Below are 17,366 nucleotides of genomic sequence, written 5' to 3'. Positions count from 1 at the left end.
GCTGCCTCTTGGGGGAGGCGAACCGCCCTGCTCTCTGCACCTCTCCTTAGGGAGCCTGACTCCCTCCTCCAACCAGGCCCCCACATACTTCCCCTCAGGATGGAAAAGCGCCTTACTTCACAGTTAAACCCACTTTTGGGCAAGAAGCCCACCCACCACCCAGACAGCCCACAGAGCAGCGTGAAGAGAGGTCGCCTGTCTCTTCCAGGCCCTCGGGCACCTCCTCCGCAAATCCTTCTCACCCTCTGTCAGCCGGCGAAGGCCCTGCTAAGGTACTTCATAAAACGTTTCAGCCAGAAAAATAAACCTCACGAACAACCTTTATTTTTTGAGCATCAATTTAATGCAGTGCTTCCCATTCTCCTTTCCGTAACCCTTTGCTATAAATCACCTATCACTTCACTTTGTTTTCCTGTGTATCTGTCTGATGTCACCTCCTAGCTTGGAATCTTCCCCTAAAGTCAAACCTTGTGTTTTATTTGTGCTTATATCCTCAGGGATTAGGTAGGTGCTTAACAGCAACACCAAAATTCACTGAATCAATGATGAAAGAAGCATATGGGTGGCGAGTCAAGCCAACTAAATTGTGTTTAGATAGATCCTCTTGTTTTCTCATTGATATCCTACCTTGGTGTCATTCGTTCAAACAAACGCCTGCGGCCTCAGCTGTCACCTGAATGCCTCATCCACCACGTTGTTTACATGATCATATGAGAATACGCATAATTCTAGGAAAAGCTGGTCAGCGAGCACTTCTTACACATATAGGACACCTACTCCCACTGTGACCGACGTGCACAAACCTTCCCTTTCTATAAGGACCCAGCTAAAGGCCTTTGCCTCCAGAAATCTCTGTCACTGGCAGCTTCTTTTGCTTCTCCTGATCTCACCTTATTGGGCCTGATGACCTACTGTGGGGCTTCCCAGGTGGTGCTAGTGGTAAAGAATCTGGCTGTCAATGCAGGAGACGTAAGAAACTTGGATTCAATCTTTGGGTCAGGAAGATCCCGTGGAGGAGAGCATGGCAACCCACTCCAGTATTCTTGCCTGGAGAATCCCATGGACAGAGGAGCCTGGCGGGCTGCAGTCCACAGGGTCACAAAGAGCTGGACACCACTGAAGCGACTTGGCACGCACATGTGCACGACCTCTTGTGATGTCTGCTTCACTAGTTATTCTAGAGATGTAAGTCATCTGTCCTCAGTAAACTGTCCCTACTGGAGGAAGATGGCCAGTTCCTGCTACTCATACTTCCTGAGGGACCTTGGGCAAGCGATATAACCCTTCTGAGCAAGCAGTGTGAACAGCAACATCACCCAGGTTGCTGGGGAAGGTGCCTGTGACATTCTGAAGGTGTTCCATCAGTGACACCCTCCAGAGCAAAGATTATGTCCTAAACTGCTTTGGACCCTCCACCAAGCCCAGGAGATGGTTGAGTATCTATTCAGTTCAGTTCAGTCGCTGAGTCGTGTCTGACTCTTTGTGACCCCATGAATCACAGCACGTCAGGCTTCCCTGTCCATCATCAACTCCCGGAGTTCACTCAAACTCATGTCCATCAAGTCGGTGATGCCATCCAGCCATCTCATTCTCTGTCGTCCCCTTCTCCTCCCGCCCCCAATCCCTCCCAGCATCAGAGTCTTTTCCAGTGAGTCAACTCGTCACATGAGGTGGCCAAAGTATTGGAGTTTCAGCTTTAGCATCAGTCCTTCCAATGAACACCCAGGATTGATCTCCTTTGGAATGGACTGGCTGGATCTCCTTGCAGTCCAAGGGACTCTCAAGAGTCTTCTCCAGCACCACAGTTCAAAACCATCAAATCCTTTATAAATCAAGAAATCCTTTGAAATTATATACACAATTACTTGCTAATTTTCTTTCTAAGCTCTGGTTACTATATACACCAGGTGTTTCTATTTAAGACACCTGCATTTTGACTACTTTGTAATCTATACTTTATGGTGGTGTTCAGTCGTATCCGACTCTTTGTGACCCCATGGGCTGTAGCCCGCCAGGCTCCTCTGTCCATGGGATTCTCCAGGCAAGAATACTGGAGTGGGTTGTCATTTCTACCTCCAGGGGATCTTTCCAACCCAGGGATCCAACCCACGTCTCTCGTGTCTCCTGCATTGGTAGGCGGATTCTTTACCACTGCACCACTTGGGAAGCTCTCTATACTTTGCAGCTCTTTGCAAAATGAAATTGCACCTCTAAGTTCAAAAGTCTGTACTCAGCTGACATCTCTCCTAGATGTTAAGTCTCTGAATTCTCAGGCACTTAGAAGTGACTGTTAACTCAGATTTGTTGCCGACATATGAGGTCCTAAGGCATTTTTTACAAGCCAAGTTCTCATAACTGGGAAACCCTGGATTATTTAGGGCCTGAAGAACATTCCAGCCTGGTCTAAGGTAATTGTTTATAAAACATTTTAAATATACATAAACACACACACACACACACAAATCATGTAACTTAAGAGAAATTCCTTTCAGAAAATTATACATCATCAATATAATTTTATTGTATAGTGATAAGAAATTTTGACTTGGTGGGCTATTTAGGGGGAGGGTAGTTAAATGGCACAGTATGGGTAAACCTAGAGAAATACTATTTTAGTTAAATAAACTGGGCTGCATCTCCCTCTTGTGGTGGAAAATAGTACTGCAGCCACTGAATTGCAATGTGAGAAAACATCCCTGAGGCTTCCTAGGTGGCTCACTGGTAAAGAATCCACCTGCCAATGCAGGAGATGCAAGTTCGATCCCTGGGTCAGGAAGATGTCCTGGAGAAGGAAATGGCCACCCACTCCAGTATTCTTGCCTGGAGAATCCCATAGACAGAGGAGACTGGTGGGCTACGGTCCATGCGGTCACACAGAATCGGACACTTCTGAAGTGACTGAGAATAGGCATGGGACACTAGGGTGATCACACAGTTGCTGCCCCCACGGTGCTCACATAGTTTGACCCATCTAGATGTCGCCTTTCTCATAATGCTTCGGCCGGTCCCCCGTCACCTCTGTCTCCTCTGAACTGCTATTTCCCCACCCCGCTCCTGGGACTGCTTCATCTCACGCCGCTCCCCCATGGTCCTCTCTTTATCACAAGCGGTCATTTTCTTGTCTTACTGCCCTACTGGGTTGTAACCTCTTGGAAGGCAGAGGCCGCATCTGATCTACTCCTAGTTTTCCCACAGCCCCTCATTCCACATTTGCCCAGTTAGTATTCAAATACCTATTTGTTCAATTTAACTAAATTAGAAGGCAACAGAGCTAATTAAACAGATGCCAGTGGAGAAGCTATTTCAGGTTCTTTCTACATATAACTCAAAAGCAGAGATGCCGTGCTGTGCTTAGTTGCTCAGTCGTGTCCGACTCTTTGTGACCCCATGGACTGTAGCCCACCTGGCTCCTCTGTTCATGGAACTCTCCAGGCAAGAATACTGGAGTGGGTTGCCATGCCCTCCTCCAGGGGATCTTCCCCAATCCAGGGATCGAACCCAGGTCTCCCACATTGCAGGTGGATACTTCACTGTCTGAGCCACCAGGGAAGCCCCCAAACAGAGCAGATAGCATTTTGTGGCTGCCAAAATGCATGTTGAATTTCTCATCAATTTATATGGTATGATAAGGTATTCAGTGGGAGGTAAGATCTGTTCTATCCTAGAATCCACGATGTCAGGAGTCAGCTCTATCACCTTCCCACCTGTCATGGAAGGATGCTGCAGCACACAGGTGTTCCCGTGGGCACCATGTCAGGCACCGGAATGGGAACACTGGCTCGGGCCCCGCCACCTGCAGTGGCCAAGGTTCCAAACCAGTGGCTCCCAGACTTTGGGATTTCAAACGTAAGAGTAAAATGTTTTAAAGAAATTGTTTCCAAGGACTGATATGAGGCTGCTAATATTTGCTTCCTATGAACAGTTTTAAAATCACTTATTATGACCTTCATTTTATGGGGAAAAAAAGAAATTTTAACACCAAAAAGTAGGAAGGATATAATCTCGGAATAAATAATCTTTTTGTTCCTGTTGAGTACATTTAACTCTAGATCTGGACTGCACACTTGAATCTGAACACTGGGGAGAGAAAGCGGAGGGTAGCCACGAGGGCACACAGCGGGCTCTCACCTTCTGCCCGTTTCTCCTTTACTGGCTTCGGAGCTTTTCATTTGACAAATCCCTCACTCACGCTCGCCTTGTCACGTGTGAGAACGAGCAAGAAGTCACACCCCTGGGGAACAGGAGCTCAAGTGGAAAGGAGCTGATGCCGAAACCCGAGTGAGGGGATTGCCGAACGAAAAGCCAGTCTGAATGCGATGGAGGAGAAGGGCGGGTGGAGGATGGGAGTCTGCTGTGCTCCACCCTCCACTTTCCCGCTCCCAGTGTGTGACCTGGTTAGCTGAGTTGTAGGGGAATGCCTGGGGCAGCCTTGTGTGGGTTGTGGGGAGGAAGGGGAAAGAGAGAAGGACTTGACCCCACTTGCTGGAAGCAAATTTCTCTCCTCTCCCGACCACGAGGTAAAAACAACCGAGTAAGAACTCGCAGCTCGCACGCGCTCTGCTTTCTCGAAAGGCTTTCGGATAGTTCCTTCATCCCCACACAAGCAAGCCATTTGAGCTCAGGAGCGGCTGACAGTGGAACTTCTCCCTCCCACACTAGGATTCATCGAGGAAAGGGAAGCGCTCAGCTGCTCCTCTCACGCCCAGAATAAAGGGATGCGTATGTGTGCGCACAGGGGCTTGACCCAGACTGAATGCCTGTGGGCCATCACGCGAAATAAACCTGTTGTTTGCATCCGCCACATCACTCCTTAAATTACGTTAACTATACCACCCTCTCCCAAAGAGGGAGGGCCCCTCGACGAGGGGTCAACGGGGCTGAGCACCCACAGAGGCAAGGCCCCAGCCGAGAGAGGCCAGCCTCCCCAGACTCCATCTGCAGCAATGACAGCCTCGGGGCTCACATTAGTCCCGGCTCCGCAGGGTCCCAGGACATCCCTGCCACTAACAAGCAGGTGCCCCTTGGAGTCGGACAGGACTAAGATGGAGCCCCGGCCTCTGCCGTCGGTCAGCCCCCGGCCCTACTCCTGCCCTAGCACAGCCGCTCACCAGTGCCTGCGGCACTCAGCGTAGGAGGCCGTGGTTCGTCTCCCTTGCTTTTAAACCTCTTTTAGCTAAAAAAACAAAAAACCCCACAGCAAATGAAAAAAGAAACAAACAGACCTGCTAATCTTCTCCTCTGGTAAATAACTCAACATGCCGACATGTCAGGATTGAGATAAACACCTGAAACTTTACCCCAGTTACCAGTAACCATCCTCCTGCCTTCGGGCCTTTGCAAGTGCAACTCAGCACCTCACCCTGAGCTTTTCAAACCCCTCTTCATCTTTCCCCCGAAGCGTTCATTCTGCCCTTCATCTCCTAAACGTCCAAGCTCTGAAGGGTCTAAGGTCGTCTCCATCCCTTCCTCAGGAGATCTTACATCTTCCCTCCAGTTTCCCTGAACCTCCCATCACTGCCGCCATTCCCCTCTCCCTCGTCTAGCTTCTCTTCCCCTTTCTCCTAAGGCCGGCTCCAAAACAACCGCAGTGGCTACTGGGAGAAAAGAACCAATGCAACAGCATGTTTCTAAGAGGCACTCCCTCTTATGACATTGTCTGGTTGGTCACTTAACTCTGTGACCCGAGGCTCTTAAACAAGAGTTGCCAGATAAGGTGCAATTTAGCCAGTGAAATCTGAATGTCAGATAAACAACATTTTTTTTTTTTTTTAGTGTAAGCTCATTCCAGGCAATATTTCAGACCCTGTGCTATCATGAGATTTCTTTCATGCCATGATTCCTATTTCCTCTGGCAGAACTCGAGCTGTGTTCATTCAAGATGGAGTCACAGTGACCAACATGAACTTCCTTATTAGTCGTTTTGGAACATCTGGTGTAGGACTGTGGTGTCTTAGTGTGATAAATTAAGAGTGTCACTTTAGATAAGGAAATTGTTTAGTAATGTGCTCAGGAAAACTTCACTGAAATGAAGGAGCAACTGGTAGGGACAAGGACACCCGGGGCGCAGCCTCACTCCCCTCTGCAGACTCCGCAACGTGGGACCGCCAAGTCCGGTGACTTGAAGGCTCTTCGCTGGAGGACCTGGCTCCATGCTCTTGAGAGCTGATCCGGGGGCACCGGAGGCCCAGTTGGAGTAGCGGGTGACTTCTCGTTCACACTTCTCACTAGACCCCTTGCTGGACCAGAGGCTACTGTCCTTGTTAGACACCTCCTTCCCAAGCTTCTCCTGGGACTGGTTTATGACCTACCCCCTTTTTCTCCCTACTTTGATAACCTGTGTTTCATGCTAATGGTGTGCAATAAACCCAGCGATTCATGAATTGAATCTCGGCTACATTTTCTTTATCTCTAACCCCATAATTCTCACCTGGCCTTACCGCTGGGCACTGTGACACACCTTTCTTTGCTAAATCTGGCGATCCTTCTTAAGTAGGTGTAATGATAGAAATGACACACCATTCATGGAGCTCCTAGGATGTGCTCTTTAAGCAGAACACATATGCCCCTTTGTCACGGGAACTGCCGCCAGGCCAGGCTCCTGGGGAATTACTAATAGTGCCCTGTTCACACTCTCAAGTGTTTCACTTGGATACTTAAAAGCGTGTTCCATTTTCATTCCCATGACAACGCAACACAAGAACATTTCATTACCTTCATTTTGCAGTCAAGTCAGTTGATTTCTAAGCGAAAGAAATAACTAGCCTAACGTCACACAGGAAGCCAGAAGTGCAGCGCCGGCACTCTGGCCCGGTCTTCCCCACTCAAAGCCTTCTGGGGGCAGACGCTGCCCCCTCAGGAGGAAGGCCGTGGACCTGCTGCAAACAGAAGTCCCAGCTTCCACAGGGCTCACTCTCTTGACTAGTAACGGTCCTTTCTGGACTTGGAATCAAACCTGTGCCCACTTTCAGACCTAAATAGACATTTCTCCAAAGAAGACATATGGATGGCCAACAGGCACAAGATGCTCAGTATCACTAAAGAGAAATGCAAATCAAAACCACAATGAGGCATCACTTCACACTGGTCAGAATGGCCATCATCCAGAGGACCACAGATAAATGCCGGGGAGGGTGTGAAAAGGGAACCCTCCTAGATTGTTGGCAGAAATGTAAATCGGTGCCACCACTACAGAAAACAGTATGGAGGTTCTTTAAAAAGAGAAACTACCATATGATCCAGCAACCCCACTTCTGGGCCTATATCCGGAAAAACATTCTAATTTGCAAAGATATAGGCACCCTAATGTTCACAGCCACACTGTTTATCACAGCAGAGACATGGAAGCAAGCTTCACGCCCATCGACTGATGAATGGATAAAAGATGATATATACACACACAAACCATGGACTATCATTCAGCCATAAAAAAGAATGAAATAATGCCATTTGCAGCAATCTGGATGAACCTAGAGATTATCGTAATAAGTGAAGTAAGTCAGAAAGAGAAAGACAAATATATATTACTTACATGTGAGATCTAAAAAAAAATGATACTGATGAGCTTATTTACAAAACAGAAACAGACTCACAGAAAACAAACATGATTACCAAAGGCAGAAAAGCGGGGAGGGATAAGTTAGGTGTTTGGGATACACACTACTGTATATAAAATAGGTAAACAGTAAGAATTTACTGTACAGCACAGGGAACTGTATTCAATATTTTGTTGTAATCTACAATGGAAAAGAATCTGAAAAATAATGTAGATGTATGTATAGCTGAATCATTTTGCTGTACACCAGAAGTAAACACAATACTATAAATCTATTATATTTCGATAAAATAAAAAACATACCAAAAAAAACCCCTTCATTGCACAAGATTCTTCGCCAGGCAATGAGATCCCACCACCAAATTACTGGCAGAGATGAAAAGTTCTCCACTAACTTCAAAGAAGCCTGCTGGGGTTTCAGAAGACTGTTCACTCCTTAAAGGGACACTCTTCTTGTGGTGACACCAGAGTCATTGAGAGGACCTGTGGAATAGGGTGTGAGAGGCAGTAATGAGAACATGGAATATTGCCGTTGTCTTTCCTTCGGTCCTAACAGAGCAGGCTAGCTGGCCCGGGACAGAGAGGTGGGGACAGGTCTCCTCTCTCGTCACCATGCTCATACCTTCCGTGCTCTCCGGCCTTTATCCACAGGTACATCTAACACATGCATTCGGTACGTGGAGGCAAAACGCTCCTCCAACTTAGGCTCCTTAGACCCTCCACAGACTTGCTGGTGAGCTACACAGAAGAGGTCCTACCCCATGGGGCTTGGAGGCCAGAGGGAGAAGTCAGACAGGTCTGCTCACCTGGGCCAGCCTGCCCTCTCTCGTTTCTTTGCTTGGTAGGGAGTGGGCCCTGTCACCCCTGGTACCAAGGGAATTCCTGCACCTGTTGGTTGGGCAGCAAGAGGCAACAAGCTCCAGAGGGACAGGGGCACCCTTGAGCCTGCAGCGTGGACTCCACTCAGCGGCGCCTCTGGATAAAGCTGAGCACTAGCCTCAGCCGCACGGCCCAGTGCTTCAGCATCCCTGAGAGCTCGGCGCAGCCACTGACCCAGCTGTAGAGAGGCGCTGAGACTGGAGCAGGGAGGCAGCTGTCCAGCCGCACAGGCGGACTTTGCTCTGGATGAGGGAAGTCAGGACGCCAGCTTGGCAGTCTGGCTCCTGCTGAACCCTGGCCCCAGGTGCGAGGCTCTTGGGCAGGGGCGGGGGCGAGGGCGGGAAGCTGAAGAGCAGAGCGGCGGATCCTGAAGGCACTTACACGTGCAGGTACCATCCTCGACACTTGGCACAGATTACAACATGGAACCACCACCTCGGCCCTGTGAGCCAGGATTTTATAGATGACAAAAGGAGATGGGGAGATTAAGGAGCCTGCCCAAATGACAAAGTGATAGATGCATCAGCGCTTCTACTTTCTTGCATTAATGTGCATATGAATCACGGGGGGGACCTTGTTAAACTCAGTAGGTCTGGGGTTGGGCCCCAGCCTTCCTATTGCTAAGGAGCTCCCACTGGATGCTAACGCTGCTGACCCATGGGTTAGCTTTATAATATTAAATACTTTGCTGTTTGGTAGTTCATCTGCCCTTTTACTCTCAATTAAACTTCTCCAAATGGTTCAGTGTGTTGGTAGTAACTTTAGGTAGTTTTTATTGAGTGCTCACTCTATATCAGGTCCTGTATCAAGAGCTTTCTGTGGATTACCTCATTAATTAAAGGAATTAGGATACAATTTTGTCCCATTTGAAGTGTGAGGAAACTGAGGTGCACAGAGTTTAAAGAGGCTTGCTCAAGGTCACAAGCCCAGCAAGTGGCAGGGCTGGTCCTATTTGTTCTTGCAATGCACTTGGGAAGCTTGGAAGGTGAGCATTGCTAGCTCATTCTCTATATGAATAAAATCAAGGTAGAGAGGTTGTTCAATATATTAAAGCAAGGCTGGGATCCATCTGGTTCTCATAATATAAAATCCAATGCCTTTTCCCTCTCCCCTTCCCTAACCATGAACAAACAATTCCAGTAAGAGTTTTCTTCCTTCAGACAAATCTGAAGGAGTCCTTAACCAAACCATTATCGTTCCCTTGGGACTCGAACAAATCTTCCTTGTTCAGCTGTCTCCCTTTTTAAAGTCCATTACGCTGGTTAGAATCCCTGGAGGCCCGCAGCATCTCAGGGAACTGATCGAAGCCTCCAGAACTCCTGGAAAGGCTCTTCTACTGCACACCAGAGTGCCCCTTCTCAGGGTTACTTATTACCAGGTTTAATTGGTAGCAGTGGTGCCAGGTGTGTCAGGCCCAAGCCCTGCTGGGAATGAACTCTGAGTGACTTTATGCAAAAACCCACAGGCCGCGCTTGTTTTCCCTGCAGCCCCTGAGCTCCTCTCCCCTCTGCTTTCAGGCACCGTGCCCCCTCCATTCTGTATTACACAGTGTCTTCTCCCACATGCTTTCCAGAAAGGACACTTTGCATTCTAAACTGATGACTGAGAGTGTTTAAACAATTGGATCAATTATGCCAGGTGCTAGAAATAGGAATTCCTGCCCTTGGGAAGTCTCCACCTTTAGTGGGGGTAACAGATACATAAAGTATTTCAGTAGAAAGAGGTACCTTCTCAGATGTAGACACCTCAAGGGCACTATGGGAGCCCAGAGACCTTATCAGAGGAGATGCTGTCACAGGTAGAATTCTGAACACTGGGCCAGAGGCAGCCAGAGGAAAGGCATCCCAAGCAGAAGGAACAGCACAAGCCAAAGGACAGAGACATAAAAGAGCTCAGATGTGTGGGAACAGTGCTATGCTTTAGGGCACAGAATGCAAAGCAAGGGCTGGCCAAGGACAAGACTGGGGAGTGAAACAGGAGGAATGTCCTGGGGCCTGCACTTGCTTCTCTAGACCGTGGTTCTCAAGCTGTGCCTGGGGGTCTATTTTGGAAGTCGAGCCTAGACGGACGTCTGAGCTCCCTTCCACCAGGGCGGCTATGCCTTGGGTGGCCTTATACTTTTGGTGCTCTGCATAATATGTAAAGCAAGAGCTCTGCTCTTAAAAGGCATGACCAACCACTGCTGTACATGACGGGGTGTCATCTGAAAGGAACTCGGGGCTTCAGGGGTTGGGAGAGGCTGCAATGGGGCTTTTCTGTAGCTGGTGGATGGCCCAGCATCACTCCCTACAGGCCAAGAAGCGGCCATGAAAGAGAAAGTGTCGGTAGCTCATTCGTGTCCGACTCTTTCCAACCCCACAGACTGGCCCACCAAGCTCCTCTGTCCATGGAATTCTCCAGGCAAGAATACTGGAAAGGGTAACCATTCCCTTCTCCAGGGTATCTTCCCAACCCAGGGATCGAACCCAGGTCTCTTGCACTGCAGGTAGCTTCTTTACTGTCTGGACCTCCAACCAGGGAAGCCCCAAGAAGTGGCCATCTCATTTCCTAATTCAGTTCTGTGATGAGTAAGGAAGTGGGAACCACCTTCTTTCTCCCTCCCAACTGAAGGGAAAGCTGAGCCAGCTAGCCTGGCCTGACTGGCTGACCCTCTCAGCCCTCACTAGCTCCTCTGGCCACATCGGCCCTGCCAGCTCCTCTGAGTCCAATCTCTCGAGTCCAGCCCAAAAGGCTTTATCACTGCAGTGACCCTTGATACTGCAAGTCTGACAGGCCCCATCATGCTGCCAGAACTGACCTTACTGGTGAAATCTACCCATTTTATAGCTTTGCTAGGCCTACCCATGACTGCCATGACTTACCACGTTGATTAATAGCCTGGGGGTAAGCCAATCTCATCCCCCTCCCCACCGCCTCCTGCCAGAGGCCCTGGCTTTTGCAGTGCTCCATGCCTGCTTTCCAGCCTGCCTGTCACTTGGTCTGGTCATGAATATTCCAGTTCTTTTATGCTCTCCCCAGAAGCCAAGTCCCTCAGCCCCTAATCCTACCGCTGCTCCATGGGACGCACTCCCTGCAGGCTGCCTGGCTGCTGCCACCCCGGCCCCAGGAAGGCAGCCTCAGTAACTCATGCTCCTGCACCACCTTCCAAGAGTGCTTATTAAGCCGCTGCCAGACAGTCACTGAGCCGTGTGAAGCCGACTTTCTCCACAGGGAAGCACTAGTTCAGGGAGCAACCAACATTTTGAACGTGCATAATGTCAACAAAATGTTTGAAGATGACCCCCACCCCACTGACAGACAGATCGAGAATGACTTACAGATTATAATCAGGTATTAATGTACTAATCCATGGTGTATTATTAAACATATGTCAATATATAAATTAAAGCAAATGAGTTAGAAATAAACGGTATTTTCTAAATGTTTTACTTATTAAAGTACAAAAAATTTTGCTCTCGCTTAAAGATGCAATGAAAACATTTTGAGAGAGCTATAACTGAATATGCTTCATTTAAAAAAAATTAATAGACTTTATTTTGAGGGGGAGTTTTAGGTTTACAGAAAAATTGAGCAGAAAGTACAAAGAGTTCCTACTTACCTGCTCAAAACCCTCTCCTCTTTGGTTTTTTCAATTAATAACAGCTCATATGAGTATGGTACATTTGGTATAAAATGATGAGCGAATACTGATAAGTGATTATTAACTGAGGTCCATAGTTTGCATTAGAGCTCACTCTTTGTGTTGTGCCTTTTCTGGGCTTTGATAAACGTATAACGACACGAATCCACCATGACAGTATCACACAGAGTGATTTCATTGCCCTAAAAATTCTCTGTGCTCCATCGATTCATCTCTCCTCCCTGCCCCTAGCCTCTGGCAGCCGCAGATCTTTTTACTGCTCCATTATTTTTCACAACTTTGGTTTAACCCTTTGTGATAAAATTGGATTTGAAGGTCCGATTCAAAGTACACTCCTTGCTTGTGAACCATGTGGCTGGCCTAGCAGAAGAGGCCTTGAAACAGCTACTGGCTCCCCACAAAGAACAGCAGTGAGTGCACTTTGGAAATCACAGTGATTTTTTCAGTCCCACTCACCTGTTATGTAAATGTATTTATTGACATTCAGCTGGCAAATTTCTCTGTTCCCTGTGGTCAATAATTTATTATTGCAAGCTTATTAGAATTGGATGCATTTCACAATTTTAACAAAGAACTCAGTTGTCCCTCTCTCTTCTAGACATGTTGATAGGAAGATTTTTAGGCAGATCTAAAATTCTTCAAATTTTCAAAGTAATTAGATAATAAACATTAAAAAAATAAAACTATAGGACGATAGAAATACTTCTAAATATTTATTTTCAAAAACACTTTCTAGAATACAAATTTCTTTTCAAAGGATGTTTCTCACATCATTAAAATGTCACTTTACATTAAAAGGATGGATTAAGAGAACTTATTTTTTTCTAAACAATTGAATAGGTAGCATATTGCTAATGGCCATTTATTATTGAAGAAAAGAGCAAATTTAGAACACTTGTTTTTTTTGAGGAAAAAAGGAGTGTATACACGAAGTTTTTTTAAAGTTTTAAGTTTAGGAATATCTTTGAGTACTTTCACACAGATAATAAATCTCAAATTACAGATTTTCACTCAACCCCATCTCATAGATTCTACCATTTGCTAATTTTATTATTATTATTTTGAAATGTTTTATATTGTTATTGCAGCCATGAAATTAAAAGACGCTTACTCCTTGGAAGAAAATTTATGACCAACCTAGATAGCATATTAAAAAGCAGAGACATTACTTTGTCAAAAATGGTCCGTCTAGTCAAGGCTATGGTTTTTTAAGTAGTCATGTATGGATATGAGAGTTGGACTATAAAGAAAGCTGAGCGCCGAAGAATTGATGCTTTTGAACTGTGGTGCTGGAGAAGACTCTTGAGAGTCCGCTGGACTACAAGGAGATCCCACTAGTCCATCCTAAAGGAAATCAACCCTGAATATTCTTTGGGAGGACTGATGCTGAAGCTGAAACTCCAATACTTTGGCCACCTGATGTGAAGAACCAACTCACTGGAAAAGACCCTGATGCTGGGAAGGACTGAGGGCAGGAGAAGGGGAAGACAGAGGATGAGATGGTTGGATGGCATCACCAACTCAATGGACATGAGTTTGACTAAACTCTGGGAGTCGGTGATGGACAGGGAGGCCTGGAGTGCTGCAGCCCATGGGGTCGCAAAAAGTCAGACACAACTGAGGGAATGAACTGAACTGATATTGTTATTATATTTAACTTTTGTAACTTTTAAAACCTACTGCAGAAACTTGAGTTCATCATTTGCTTAGGTTCATGATACATTATCATTCTTCAAAATACTCTTGGGATATTTTAGTGAGTGCCCACTTCACCTTTTAAAGAGTTGTCTTCCAGATCAATCATATTTTAACAGCATGTTCATAAAGCATTTTTTAAAAGTAACTATCAATTTGCCACAATAAAGTAAACAAATTCAGCCTTCTCTGCCCTCTCCCAGCATCCTCCACTCCTGCAGAGTAAAGTGTGGAACAGTGGAATACATTCCAGCATGGCCACACTTGCACAGGGACTCCCTGAGAATGCTGACACTGTGGAGGAAAAGGCCCACACTGAGTCCTGGGGTCGCCATACTTCCTGGTTGTGGTATTAAGGGTCCACTTCTCCTGGTCCTCCAGCTGTGCAGCCGCTTCTCACTGAAGTTAGTCACCTGGATTCTTGTGATGGGAGGATGATATTTGGAAAACCCTGTGACTTTGGAAGACCCTAAGGTCTTTTCAGTGGGCTTCCCAGGTGCCGTACATACGAACTAAGTTACTTCGTGTCTGACTGTGTGTGATCCCATGGACTGTAGCCTGCCAGGCTCCTCCGTCCATGGGATTCTCCAGGCAAGAATACTGCAGTGGGTTGCCATTTCCTTCTCCAGGGGATCTTCCAGATCCGGGGACCAAACCCACATCTGTCTCCTGCTTTGGCAGGTGAATTCTTTACCACTAGCGCCACCTGGGAAGACCGAGCAGTAAAGAACCTGCATACCAGTGCAGGAGATACCAGAGACACTGGTTCCATCCCTGCGTTGGGAAAATCCCCTAGAAGAAGGCATGGCAACCCACTCCAGTATTCTTGCTTGGAGAAGCCCATGGACAAAAGAGCCTGGTGAGCTACAGTCCATAGGGTCGCAAAGAGTCAGGCACGACTGAAGCGACTTATCACATACACAAGGTCTTTGCAGGTACTTGTCTTGACACCTGACCAAGAAGCAAGGCTTCATCATCAAACAGAGTCATCAGAACAAATGCCTTTCATGTCATTAAGTCCATTCCTTGAGACACTTACTCAGAAGCTGTAAGTTTAAGGCCTTTTACCTTCCTCTCTGGCCTGGATGGAAGCTCCTGTAGGGGCACCAGAAATGAGCAGTCGGATCAAACTCCTCTGGACTTGTGCTTCTCACTATCCCTCCTTGGAAAACCTCATGTCTTTGGAAGTCCCTCATCTGTATAACAATGACAAATATCTATTTAGCCAATTTTGCCTTGAGAATTAAATGAGATAATAGATGTATTGCTAAAAGGACCTAGGTTAATGCTTATTAGTCTTTCATCCCATGGTAATGAATACTAGGAATGTTCCAGGTGCTGGGAATACTGCAGTGAACCAGTTGCCTTTACATTTATCGTTTAGTTAGTAAGTTGCGTCCAACTCTTTTGTGACACCACAGACTGTAGCCTGCCAGGCTCCTCTGTCCATGGGATTTTCCTGGCAAGAATACTGCAGTGGGTTGCCATTCCCTTCTCTAGGAGATCTTCCAAACCCAGGGATCGAACCCGTGTCTCCTGCATTACAGGCGGATTCTTTACCATTAAACCACCAGGGAAGCCCATTTGACTGGGGCAAAAATTGAGACAGAGAGCTGATGGGAGGCAGATCCTGGGCTTAATTTCCATGATTGTGATTAAGTGCTAATGATTTTTTTCTCAAGTCTGGAATAATATACTGATATATGAAATCAATTGTCTTCATTTTATATAAAACATAACATATGCATATCATTATAGAAATGGTTGAAAAAGAAAAGCTTCCAATGATGGAATGATGAAGCACACAGTGAAGCTTTAAAAGATAGGTACACTTAGGGATAAAGTTTGTCACTGAGAAGTTTCCCATATTACTAATCTCTTTGTCAGAAGGATTACTGTATCTGTTAAGAGCATGTCAAGGTACAAGTGTGCACAGGGGAACTGGCATAGGAGCAGACAGCTTAAAGTGAAGGATGGACCGACCACCTTCTTAGTCTAGGACATCAATTCTGAAGTGCATATATTCCCAACTTCTCTGCTTTAAGGGGATACACAGCCTTGATATCTTAGCACTGTGATTAAATGGTTATTGTATTAATGTTAACTTGTTCTTTTCAAATGCACACGTTCTAACATGCGTCGTCTTAGTGAGTGTTAACTTTTCTTTGGAGCCTGGAGGTGGCGGCTTTCAAGGCCGGCCAGTAACAGCTTAAGCAAGAGAGGAGAACCTCAGCTTTCTCCAAATGTTTGCAGTTGATACTACCGTATTTGAAGATGTGGGTGGCTGATGATAAATCCATCTCCACTAGGAGCAAAACTACTCAATCCCAGCTGATTCTTGGTGGGGACAACAGGCATTTTCCACGAGAAGAGCAGCACAGCTTCCCCACGCAGTGGTCAGGGAGGCAGATGCGGACAGACCTTGGGCCTCCGTGGGTGCCACTCCATATTAAAATTCATTTTTAAGATGAATTTGAATTTAAGGTGTCCGGAAGCACGATCCCTCTTTGGAGAGCAGAGAAGGCGAGGAGAAAAGGCTTCCGCTTGGGTTTGGAGAGGGGGCACCCCGACAGCGGGAAGCTGGAGAACTAGCAGTCCGTGGGGGAAAGGGCCCTCGGCTGGACACCCCTCCCAGTTCCCGCTCCTCTGCAAGCACAAGGGAGGTGGACGGAGCGACGCACGAGCCCCAGCCTCCTAATCGCCACACTCCTGCCATGTGTGCCTCGGGGCTCGCCAGTCTGTGGGGCGCAGAGCCTCAGCCGCAGGGAGCGCGGGCGCGGCGCTCAGAGAGGCGGGCGAAGGGCCGGCGGCGGCCTCGCAGCGCGTCCACATGTGGCGGGGCCGCGGGGCGGGGTGGGGGAGCCGAGGGGGAGGGCTTACATCCAGCGAAGTTCCCGGATGGTCTCAGCCTCCCGGCGCTGAGCGCTTTTCCTGCCCGGCCGGCTCAGCCCTACGGACCGGGCAGAAGTTTCCCAGAAGAAAATGCCTGGCGCGCCGCGGGGCCCTGGAGCCGCACGGAGCCGCTGCCCGGTAAGGGACGCGCCGCCGCCGCCGCCGAGGGTGCGATCGGGCTCCGGGCACTCAGGGCGGCGCCCTCGGAGACCCTCGCGGCCGCCGGGGACCCCGGGGAGGGGCTGGGCTGGACGGCGGGGCTGGGCGGCGCGGCGCGGGGCGGGCGCGGGCGCGGGGAGCGTCGGGGCCGCGTCCGCTGCGGGCGGGGGCGCGGCTCGGGCCCAGCGCGTCTCGCGCCCTCCGGGTGCCGGCGGTGGGGGAAGAAGGGGTCGCGGACCGGTGGGCTCCGGACGCGGGCGTTTTCAGAGCTGGGCGCGCTGCTGGGCTCTGTCGAGCCTGGGGCCGCGCAGGGGTCTCGCCCCCCGCTCGCGCCGTAGGTACCCGCTGCAGGGGCTTCGCGGGATGCGCTGGGGCGCGACTCCCCCTACTGCTGCCCAACCCCAGCGCAGGCGGATGGGGGCTTTCGGGCATCCCCGGGGCCAGTTCCTGCTCTGGAGCCGCCTCGCCTTCTTCGCTAGGGAATCGTGCCCATCCCGCAGTTCAGCTTCCCAACTCTCCTCCCGCCGGCTGCCCCAGACTGCTGCTCGC

At 48.4% G+C, this 17,366-nt stretch overlaps 1 protein-coding gene and 1 long non-coding RNA gene across 2 annotated transcripts in view; one reads left to right on the top strand and one right to left on the bottom strand.

Annotated features, from left to right (window-relative positions):
* Positions 1 to 7,873: 7,873 nt before the first annotated feature.
* LOC148778597 (uncharacterized) lies at positions 7,874 to 16,786 on the bottom strand. The gene is made up of 3 exons (XR_016035811.1): positions 16,647 to 16,786; positions 14,835 to 14,962; positions 7,874 to 8,035 (listed from the first exon to the last, which is right to left on the bottom strand). It is a non-coding gene; the product is annotated as an uncharacterized LOC148778597 (long non-coding RNA).
* The window catches only part of WIPF1 (WAS/WASL interacting protein family member 1), a 130,446-nt gene continuing 129,739 nt past the window's right edge, over positions 16,660 to 17,366 (top strand). Inside the window, exon 1 of the mRNA XM_055396976.2 lies at positions 16,660 to 16,796. The gene's annotated coding sequence lies outside the window, so the exon portion shown is untranslated. The remainder of the gene's footprint in view (positions 16,797 to 17,366) is intronic.

This window comes from Moschus berezovskii, chromosome 2 (genome assembly GCF_049115385.1).
Source record: "Moschus berezovskii isolate FMDL1 chromosome 2, NW_MosBer_1.0, whole genome shotgun sequence".
NCBI lineage: Eukaryota > Metazoa > Chordata > Mammalia > Artiodactyla > Moschidae > Moschus > Moschus berezovskii.
Note: the sequence above shows the minus strand (reverse complement) of the source record. Positions and strands in the feature narration are given on the sequence as shown.